We start from the raw sequence: 11,844 nt of genomic DNA, 5'->3' as shown, positions 1-11,844 counted from the left end.
AAAACTTATATTGACCGGGATATACATACATACATACAATCACGCCTGTATCCCATAAAGGGGTAGGCAGAGCACATGAAACTACTAAAGCTTCAGGGCCACTCTTGGCAAATAAGGGGTTAAAAGAAAACGAAACTGTGGCATTGACCGGGATATAAACCGTGATTACCTTTTTGATTTTTATTGACGTCCCGATATTTCGACGCATTAATATAAGTTTTATGAAACTAACCGTAAATCATTTAAAACTCTTAAATTTGATTTTGTCAAAAAGTGTATTAATGCTCAAGTATCCTCTCTTATCATATCGGACCTTCAAATCAAACCTTCAAGAAAAGAGCGTACACCCGTCTTAAAGGCCGGCAACGCATCTAGTGTATCGGCTGCCCATGGGCGGCAGTGATCGCTTACTATGTATTGTACCCGTCTGCTTGTTTACCTACTATCGCATAAAAAAAGTCTCTTTGACAAACCGCACAAAATGCAGACTCTAGAGGATGTAGTCAATAGTTCTAGAGCAATAAAATCAGTATAAACTATTATAAAGTCATTGCACGCGGTTTCTCACGTAAAACATTGACATACAGATGTATCTAATTTATACAAGTGGCTATAGTCGTATTAAAAGCGTCCATAGTAGAGATGGGCCGAATACGGACTTTGCCGAATACGAATATTCGGCCGAACATTCGGTCCAGCTGTTACCGAACCGAACATTCGGCTGAATATTCGGTTCCACCATATTTTAAATCCTGGCTTATAGTTAAAAAAATGGTTAATGGGTACATTCTGTACTTACTAAGGCTCTTAATGTTCCTATAATTTAGTGCATAAGAAAATTTAGATTTTTGTTTCTTAAGCTATCTTATTTTTACTTTTTTACATAATTATTGTAGGTACTTATATTTAACGCATTTATAACCCCCTTTGGTCCTTAGAATCCTGAAATAGGATGTCATTTTCCCATGAATTACGAAACAACTTTCGCTATTTATTTACTTTGTTTATTCGGTAAATATTCGGCAATATAACCGAACTATTCGGCCGAATACGAACATTGAAAAACTTGCCGAATATGCCGAATACCGATTATTTACCGAATATTCGGCCCATCTCTAGTCCATAGTGCTTAAGCGGAGCGATTAGGGGCTCCCCATATCTATCGAAGCGGAATTAACTTCCGTTGACCAAAAATCGCTCGTTAGTATGAACATGAACATGCGCACGCATGCGTTCAGCGACGACAGATAAAGTTATTTTCACCACACCAACTGGTAAAGGCTCTCTTTGCTATTCGAAAACAGATAGCAAAATTGCATTTTATCCACAAGAGTGCAAAGTAATTTCATACAAATTTTAACTTGATGTCTTAAGCTGGCTGGTAGATTTTAGCTATAAATGATGGTTTTGAATCATAAATATATTCTGTCAAACAAGTATGTCAGTAAATAAGAACAAAGAAAACTATAGGTATTTTTTTCTCTAGCACCCTAAAAAAAAGGACGCATATAGTTTTCTTTGTTCTTATTTACTGATAGACTTGTTTGACAGAGTATAGTGAATAAATTGATGAATTAGATTTAGTTAGATGTCTTATAGTTAGTATTTTGTTCGTGTTAGTGTCGTGAAAAATTGTGTTTCACTCGGGGTCAAAGTTTGTTTAACCGCACGTGCCAATATTGATACTCGAGCAAGCGAAAGATTCCAATATTGAACCGCGAGCGTAGCGAGTGGTTCAAAAAATGGAATCTTGAGCGTCGCGAGGGTATTAAGGCACGAAGGCAACGGCAACTTTGCCCCCTTGTAAAACAAATAACTATTTCCCCTCACTAGCTTGGAAACACATGTTTTGTCCTTTAATACCAGCGGGTAAAAACGCATTTTATCCACTTGTGGGTAAAGTAATTTGACCTTTAATATAGCCAAATTTTATGCTTTAAAATTGATAAAAGTGGTTAATCTAGTGATGAAGATGTTTTACCACCTGTGGAGCTACTGGAAGCAGCGATAAACGCGCTTGTTGCGTTGTGCTTTCCTCGCTAGAGTGAGAGGAAAAGTTTTGTGTTACACGGGTGCTATTAATGTATTTTACTTCTCGTGTGTTGAAAAACTCGCCAAGGTCAGGATTCCATTTTCGAACCACAAATAACTATGAATACTACTACTTAATTCTAAAAGATGGAGGACATTTAAAAAAAATGTAAATCCGCTTCTCGCTCCGCTCATTCAATACAACCGCAGCCTAAAACAGGGATGCTGATACGCAATAATGTGTTATCCCACATGCATTTTGCAATAAGATGTCAACTCAAAAATTTGACGATTAAAGTTGACATTTTATTGCAAAATTCATGTGGAATAACACATTATTGCGTATCAGCATCAGATGAGAAAATAATAATATGGCGCCTGTATCAAGAACACTTGTAATAACTATTTTAAAGCTTTGTTAATCAAATTAAAGAATGTTAATTTCTTTTTATTCGTTATAGACGAGGCTCCAAGGGGATGTTCGTTTGCAAAAATAGTGCACCTCATTCTGACTTCAGATATATTTTAAATACCTAATAATAGTCCATTGTTTACGAACCAATAGTTCGTACAGTGAAAAAATTGCATGGGGGAGAAGGGGGAGCAATCAAAGATGGCGAGTTTCGATATTTCAATATATTTCTTAAAATTTCGGTTTGTGAGTGGAATTTCATTGCGAGACAATATAATTGACAGATTAAGGTGCAGGAGTAGAAAAACAATCTAAAACAACAGTTATACACAACGATAGGCCACGAGAGAAATATCGAATCTCGCCATCTTTGATTGCTCCCCTCGCTCCCCCATGCAACTTTTTCACTGTACCAACTGTTGGTTCGTATACAATGGACTATTGTTAGTTATTTAAAATAATAATTATTAAAGTATATTCATAACTTCTCAATCAATAGTGGTTTAAAATTAACTCGAAAATGGAGCATTTTCGTAAACTTTCTAAAAAATTCTTAGAGAAAGTGTAAGAAATGTTATAATATGATATATATTCGTGAATTACTCAATAAGCCCTTTCATTTGATACCCCACACGGCATGGTTTGATGATTTTTTTTAAATCTCTGTATGCTAAATATCTTTAATTGCCGGGGTGGGGGGAGAGGGACCACAAAACTGGTTTGGCAACATCTGTTTATAGGATGTCTGGGATTTATACAATATATATCTGAAGTCAGAATGAGGTGCGCTATTTTTGCAAATGAACATCCCCCTGGGGTCTGCACTATTACACAAATTTCTTTAAATTCTACGAGTAATAAAGTTAAAAATTTTAATCAAACGATTACGTAAGAGTAAGTAATACAACTAGTTACTAACGTGCATGGACTTATAATTATTAGTACCTAAGTGCGTTTTCACATTATCCGATCCGATATCGGATGTCGGACCGATATCCCATACATTTCAGGCGCCATCTTGGATTTTTCTATTGGAATCCTTCCGACATCCGATATCGGATCGGATAGTGTGAAAACGGCCTATTATGACTGATGAAGTTATAAACACAATATAAATCAACACAGGAAGCATGGTCGCGCGATAGAAGATAAAATATCAGGCCGTCCCTATCGCACTTACAAATAGTGCGATAGGGACGGCCTGTTATTTTATCGTCTATCGCGCGACCATGCTTCCCGTGCTGATTCTGTGTATAAAACTGTAAAATACAAGTTCTTTTGTGACCACATCAAGTTATTTTTAACATTCATTAGCATAAAGACTAGCATAATATTTATATGTACAAATTTATGCACATTTTGGGTTGATCGGTCTTTCTTTACCATCATTTGTGTTGCCATTTTTAACCCCCGACGCAAAAACGACGGGGTGTTATAAGTTTGACGTGTCTGTCTGTCTGTCTGTCTGTCTGTGTGTGTGTCTGTCTGTAGCATCGTAGCTCCCGAACGGATGAACCGATTTACTTAGATTAAGTTTTTTTTTGTTTGAAAGCTGAGTTAGTCGGGAGTGTTCTTAGTCATGTTTCATGAAAATCGGTCCACTATGTCGCGGTCGGGGGTTTTTCCAAAATTTTAATTTTGTGGTTAGGTTAGGTTAGGTTAGTTCCAATCCATCTGAAATTGTCATTGAAATGAAAGACTTGTTTTTCATACAAGATCTAAAACTTAATGACAATTTCATGTGGATTGGAACGTTATTGCGTAACTACGTCCATTTAAAGACAGCAAAAAAAGTAAGATTAGTTCCTCAAAAGTTCAAAATGTTTGGAATTCAATGTGCAAGTTATTAACTTCCAATTTTTGGAAACATTCATGAGAATATTCTCGTGCAAGTTTCCAGCCGTATTCAGGAAAACTTTTCTAAGATATGAGTAAAATATCACTGAAATATAATACCGATTTTTCAGTGTGAAAAGTTAATTTTAACACATATTTTCGACATATCTAATATTTTACATATTTTTAAGTTCGAAACAATCCTTTCTGACATTCCCAATTCCCATTTTCTATAAAATTCTTATCATCAAATCATTTTAATTTAAGAACTTGTCTTTACGCAAAGTTGCCTCTCATATACATTTTTAATATTTATTTACTAAATAAATAGTGTAAGCATTATGAGAATATAGTATTAGTGAATAAAATCCACGTGCACTAGACAGTCTAGATACCAACTAACTGTTTCAAAAACATAATCTAAAGAATTATAGCTAATTAATACAAATGCAAATAAAATCCAAGAAAAAACTACACAAATCTACACTTTATTCCCAAGGTGATAAAACCAACTTTTTTTTTCGATAAAATGCGTTGTCCAAAGTTCTTTGACCTGTCTGTTTGTCTGTCTAGAGTGCTTAGGCATGGAGATTGACTCTAGAGGTATTGCGTAAAGGGTAAATATTAACTACCATACGGGGCCAATGACTGCCAGATTGAAATTGATGTCATTTCCATTGATGTGAGTGTCCAGTTCAGTGGATTATTTCACCACTGTGACATTGACAATAGGGATGACGACTACATAAAAAAAACCGGCCAAGAGCGTGTCAGGCCACGCTCAGTGTAGGGTTCCGTAGTTTTCCGTATTTTTCTCAAAAACTACTGAACCTATCAAGTTCAAAACAACTTTCCTAGAAAGTCTTTATAAAGTTCTACTTTTGTGATTTTTTTCATATTTTTTAAACATATGGTTCAAAAGTTTAAAAGTTATAATTTTTTCCTTTAGGAGCGATTATTTCCGAAAATATAAAAAAAAATCTGTCCCCTCTGGTACCCTAAACAAAACATTTTTTTTTCACTTTTTATTTTACCACTTTGTCGACGTGATTGATATACATATTGGTACCAAATTTCAGCTTTCTAGTGCTAACGGTTACTGAGATTATGGACGGATGGGCGGACGGACGGACAGACAGACATGGCGAAACTATAAGGGTTCCTAGTTGACTACGGAACCCTAAAAAAAAGACATTCTGTTTAGTCCGTCAGTTAGATCGCCCAAAAATACTGAACACATATTTTTCGCTTTTTCTAATTGATGAAAAAATACAAAGATTATATCATCAAAGTTCCGAAGTTAGGGCTCGTGACGTCACTTCTAAGTAAAAACAAATTCAAAATCGGTCCAGTAAAGACGGAGATATCGAGGAACAGACATTAAAAAAAAACATACAGACGAATTGAGAACCACCTTGCTTGAGATTTGGGGCGGCGGTTAATAAAAGATCAAAATAAATCAAATCCATCAATTTATTCAATATGTAATGATTCAAAATCACTATTTATAAGTAAAATCTATCAGTCAGCTTGTGATATCAAGCTAAAATTTATATGAAATTAATTTGCACTCTTGTGGATAACATGCAATTTTGCTGTTTTCGAATAGCAAAGAGAGCCTTTACCAGTTTGTATGGTGAAAAATATTATTACGAGTAGGTACATACCTACTTATCCCATTATTATTTTCATACAAATACGTTGTATACATCTAGGTTTTAGGTCAATTCTTTATAAACAAAAATATGTTTTGGGTTATGGATATTTTATAATTTGCATGACTTATTTAAGTCTAGATATTATGAAACTATATTTTTGACTACGATCTGTAAACACTCATCATCATCTCCTCCTAGCCGTTTTCGGCTACGGCGACTGCATTTTATAGATGAGAGCGTCGCTGGTGTGCCCTCAGGTGACTGACGAAGCCAATTTTTGCTACGAATGTGCGACCACACTCGCGGCAGGTCAGCACCCCTCCGACATAATTGTAGGTAATAGCCACAGGTGGTCTGGCTTTTAGCTCGTCGCGCTTAGCGTCGAGTTCTGTCTGCCTTCTAGCTTCAAACTGACACACCTGTGTCTGCACGGTATGCCTCCACCGTGGGCGATCACTGGCCAGACTCTCCCAAGTCGTTGGCTCTATATGAACTCTCTTCATATGTCGCTTCAACACATCTTTGAACCGCAAAAACTATATCTATCGCAAATAAAGAATTATGAATTATGAATTATATGTGGCTATTCGAGCAACAATTTCGGGTTCCATAGTCCCATAATCAATCGCGATTTTGTTCTCTTATCAATTATAATTAGTTATTTATTATACATAATTTTATTAAGATAATATATATTACCTACTTACTATAGTACATCATCATCAGCAAAAGCGATGTCTCTCGGACATTGCACCATAAATCGTCTGAAATAGACGCTAAGGCCAGTAGTAGTAGTATATATTACATACATTCATACATACAATCACGCCTACATCCCATAAAAGGGTAGGCAGAGCACATGAAACCTCGTTTCAGTAAACACTCTTGGCAATAAGGGGTACTATAGTTTACTTAACTTAAAAATCAAAAATATCTTCTCTACAAGAGCGACAGAGACAGACATACACATTTCGCGTCTCCTATAATGACGTGTAATCACGTTGCGTAAGAAAGAGTAAACATGACCCGTCGGACATTGACTGCGCGGGAGTGGAAATTGAAGAATGCGCGATTGAGAGGTTTTATATTTGACGACAGGTGTAGCGCGTAGTGACCCTGCCTGCTATGCGGTCCTGGGTTCGAATCCCGGTAAGGGCAGTTACTTGTGTGATGACTTGATGAGAATAGATATTTGTTCCTGTCCTGAGTAATCCCATGTAACCATTTTCGGTCGTCGTTCCTACGCAAATCGGGATAGTTTGCGTGCACACAGATGTTAGTGTCTCAATTCTTAGTCGCAGTATGGTCGTCATTTAGTCGAGACTACCCAAATGGGGACGATTGGTAACAGGCACAAATGGTCACAGAACTGTGCACTACCCGTGCACAAACTGTTACCGTTTCGCGACTGTTTTCCCAAAATCATTCGTTCAATTCATTCTTTTCAAATGGCGAACTGTCAGAGACGTCAGAATGAAAAATAAATGAAACATATGACATTAAAACGTAATTGACGTAAGAATTTGCGAAGGGTAAATATTAATTATGTGCATTTGTATTATTATGTGAGTTAATTACCATGGGCAATTAAACTGCTCGATTGATTTCATAAAATAAGTCTAAATTTATCAACGCGCCATCAATTTACCTCAGTTTAACGAACCAGCAATAATATTATTTACTACTCAGTGTTTTTGTACATAACTACATTGACTGTTGATTTTTTTGTGCTCCGGTGCATATACTATACTGGAATAATAATAATAATTAGTTAATTATTTTTAACATAGTAATGGTAAATTTTTTGAATATTGTATAACTAGCTTTATACCAGTAAATGCGGGTGTCCGACAAGGGTGTCTTCTTTCTCCTCTCCTCTTTCTTGTTGTTCTCGATGGCATCATGCACCACGCCATTGCAAATAAGCGCCGCGGCATAGAGTGGGGACTGTCCAACATTCTGGAAGATCTGGACTATGCCGATGACCTATGCCTGCTGGGCCACACACGCGCTGATATGCAAGCTAAGCTGGACGACCTTTGTAGGGAGGCAATGAAGGCGGGACTCAAAGTTAACACCCGGAAGACCCAGGAGATGAGGTGCAGAGCGACAAGTACAGTGCCGCTCCAAATTAGCACAGAGGTTGTGGAACAAGTCCACAAATTTACTTACCTCGGGAGCGTCGTGTCAGAAACTGGAGGAACCGAAGAGGACATCGCTTCGAGAATAGCCAAAGCCAGAGCAACCTTCGCACAGCTCAGCCCAGTATGGCAATCGAGTAAGTTGACACGGAGAGTAAAGCTCAAAATATTCCGGTCAAACGTAAAAACCGTATTGCTGTATGGGTGTGAGACGTGGAAAGTGACAAAGAACATCTCGCGCCAGCTGCAAGTCTGCATCAACCGCTGCCTTCGTCGTATCCTCGGTATATACTGGCCCGAGAAAATATCCAATGTACACCTGTGGAGACTCTGCAATGAAACCCCGATCGATCAGCAGATTAAGCGCCGGAAATGGAGTTGGATTGGGCACACACTTCGAAGGGGTCTAAACCATATACCGAGGCAAGCCTTAGACTGGAACCCCCAAGGAAAAAGAAAAAGTTGCCGTCCAAAGCAAACTTGGCGACGGACTATTATTGCAGAGGCTAAGGCTATTGGAAAGACTTGGAGCGAATTGAAGCACGAAGCTCAAGACCGATCGAGGTGGCGGCGCACTGTGGACGCCCTCTGCCCCACCTAGGGGATATAGGACATTAAGTCAAGTAAGTCAAGCATATACTATACTGGAATAATAATAATAATTAGTTAATTATTTTTAACATAGTAATGGTAAATTTTTTGAATATTGTATAACTAGCTTTATTAATAGTGTGTGAACCTGCCTTAGAAATCTATATTATTTGTGGTCATGGTTCGTTAATATATTTTTCTTGTATGTGGGTAGCTTTTGCACATTTTAATTTTTCCTCAGTCACCCGTTGACCACGAACGCTGTAAAGAGTTCGAAACGTCGGGATGTATTTTAAATTCATTATATGCGATTTAATCCGTTCTCATAGTTTTATTTCATGAATAAAAATAATGCTTAGAAAACCAATAAAGTTGTTAAAATATGGATTAAGGCTGGGAAATATTCCAGTTAAAAAACAGTCGAAAATGGTCCTAGAGTACACGCGTGACCGAAAGCAGTGAATACGTTGTTGGATTTACAACATGGCTTCTTCTGACAGTGACATTGACATTTTGTTACCGTAATGAGTGCGTTCGGCGACTAACAAAGTGTAGTTAGAAACAGCCTGACAGTGACATTGACAGCCACAAATTCGTACACATTTTGTTACCGTAATGTGTGCACACAGCTACTAACAAAGTGAAGTAAGAAACCGTTCTGACAGTGACATTAACAGTCAAAATTTGTACACATTTTATTACCGTAATGCGTGCATACGTCGACTACATTTTGTTATTGTACCACGACCACACATTGTGTGCACGACATTACCACGCGTTATGTCACATTTGACATTTACTGACTAATTTGAAGATTTTGCGACCGAAATAGTTATATGGGGGATGTTTTCATATATCGTTGTCTGAGTACCCACAACACAAGCCTTCTTGAGCTTGCCGTGGGACTCAGTCAATCTGTGTTAGTAAAGTAGGAATGTCATATATGATGACGTTGAGTTTTGGAGTTTATTGTTTCACTAGCTTTTGCCCGCGGCTTCGCTCGCGTTAGAAAAAGACAAAAAGTAGCCTATGTCACTCTCCATCTCTTCAACTATCTCCACGATCACGTCAATTAGTCGCTCCGTTTTACCGTGAAAGACGGACGGACAAACAAACACACACACTTTCCCATTTATAATATTACTTAAACAAAGGATGATATGGCGAAATAGTACATTACGGAACAAGTGCAGAAAAGAGGGAAAATTTAAAACTAGTGGCGGTAAATTAAGACTCTACCGAAGGAAACATTTGTTTAGTATGTAAATAACTATTTCTCAAACATGCAATGAAATATTGTCTTTACGTTCCTTAAAATGGGCTGGGAATCGCTTTTTGGGCGCAACAACTCGAGAGGACTGTAAAGGGATTTCATATTATTTTTTAGGCCTAGGCCTGCAAAGTAACTTTTTTTTATAAAATATTGTCCTTTAGAGCATTTTTTTTTTATTTCATTGTATGTCTGAGAAAAGCACTATACATGCCTCGGCGTGAAAACGGATTCCCGGCCTCGTATCCCTATCCGTATATACCCACTTGGCCGGAAATCCTCATTTTCCCGGCCTCTGATGTAATGTACTATTAATTACGTTACAAGTTACACGGTTATCTACATACCTATAATTACATAATTTACTATTATTTACATTCAATAAGTGTGAGTGTTACTTTTCGAGCCGTTCGATTAGCGTGTGTAAATACCTACCTACCTCAGTAGGCCTAGCACATGATGGTTATGTCGCCGCGAGATAGACTACCCGTCCTTATGTCATTAATACAGTTAGAAGAAGACGTGTCATCTATCTCGCGGCGACATACTCTCGCGGCCATCATGTGCATGGCCTACAGGACCGGGATACATGGCGTACTAGAAGAGAGGCCTATGCTCAGCAGTGGGCGATAAAGGGCTAACATGATGATGATGATGATGAAATACCTACCCAGTTATAGATAACCAAATGCCTACAGATAACTCATAATTAGGCTTAGGACTTTTTATGGCATACCGTGGTTCTAAAATTCGTGGAGTCGACATATGAAAAAGGTTCGAAGTCAAAGTCAAAGTCCAACAGTATGATGTCATATTAAATATAAGTATTTATACATACTGTCACAACGTTACCTAGTTAATTTTAATCAAACGTAGTTAATATTAACTAATAATGTTATTTATTAGTAAATTTTATCATAATCCTATATAATAATACCAAAAAATTACTATTAAGATAAAATCAACTACGTTCGATTAAAATGAACTCAGTGACGATGTGACAGCGTGTATAAAATAAATATTTATATTTAATGTGACATCATACTGTTGGACTTTGACTTTGACTTTGAAAATTTTTCATATGGCGACTCCACGGATTTTAGAACCACGGTATGCCATAAAAAGTCCTAAGCCTACTCATAATAATAACTCCACGGCCGAATTTGGCCACGGCGACTGCTGTGATGCTGTCAGCTCCGGTGCTGTCTCTGATGTGCTCGCAAATGGCTGACGAAGCCAATCTTGGCGGCAAATGTTCGCGAACATATGGCTATGAAAATTGTGAAAGTTTAAAGAAGGCAAAAGTGAAAACTTCAGTATAAAATAGTACATTGCGATACAAGTGCGTTAAAAAGGAAGTTCGAAACGAGTGGCGATAAATTCAAACACAACCGAAGGGAATGTTTTATATCGACACGATGGCCAAAATCGACTTATTTGTATAGGCATAGTTAAGTGACATCTAGCGACAATCACGCGTCAATCACGCATCAAATAGCGTAAAATTATCAGGCCCCGTAGCCGAATGGCATTTCTCCGACGAGAAACGAAATAAAACGCTAGTAGATAAAAATTATATTCTATTCTATCTATCTCTATCGCTCTTGCGAATTGGCATGACAGAGCGTTCACGGCGTTTCGTTTTCGTTTCTCGTCAGAGAAATGCCATTCGGCTACGGGGCCTGATAATTTACGCTATTTGACGCGTGATTGTCGCTAGATGTCACTTAACTATGCCTATACAAATAACTCGCATTCACTGATGTATGGAGTTACAACTTCCCTTACTTATTCCTCTATGATCCAAAATTATTATAAGTAGCGGTAGCGACAATGTTGAAATAATTTCATATGCATAGTAGGTATCTCATCATCAAAATAAACTTCCGTATAAACTTACTGTAC

The sequence above is a fragment of the Leguminivora glycinivorella genome, chromosome 24 (genome assembly GCF_023078275.1).
Source record: "Leguminivora glycinivorella isolate SPB_JAAS2020 chromosome 24, LegGlyc_1.1, whole genome shotgun sequence".
Lineage (NCBI taxonomy): Eukaryota > Metazoa > Arthropoda > Insecta > Lepidoptera > Tortricidae > Leguminivora > Leguminivora glycinivorella.
Note: the sequence above shows the minus strand (reverse complement) of the source record.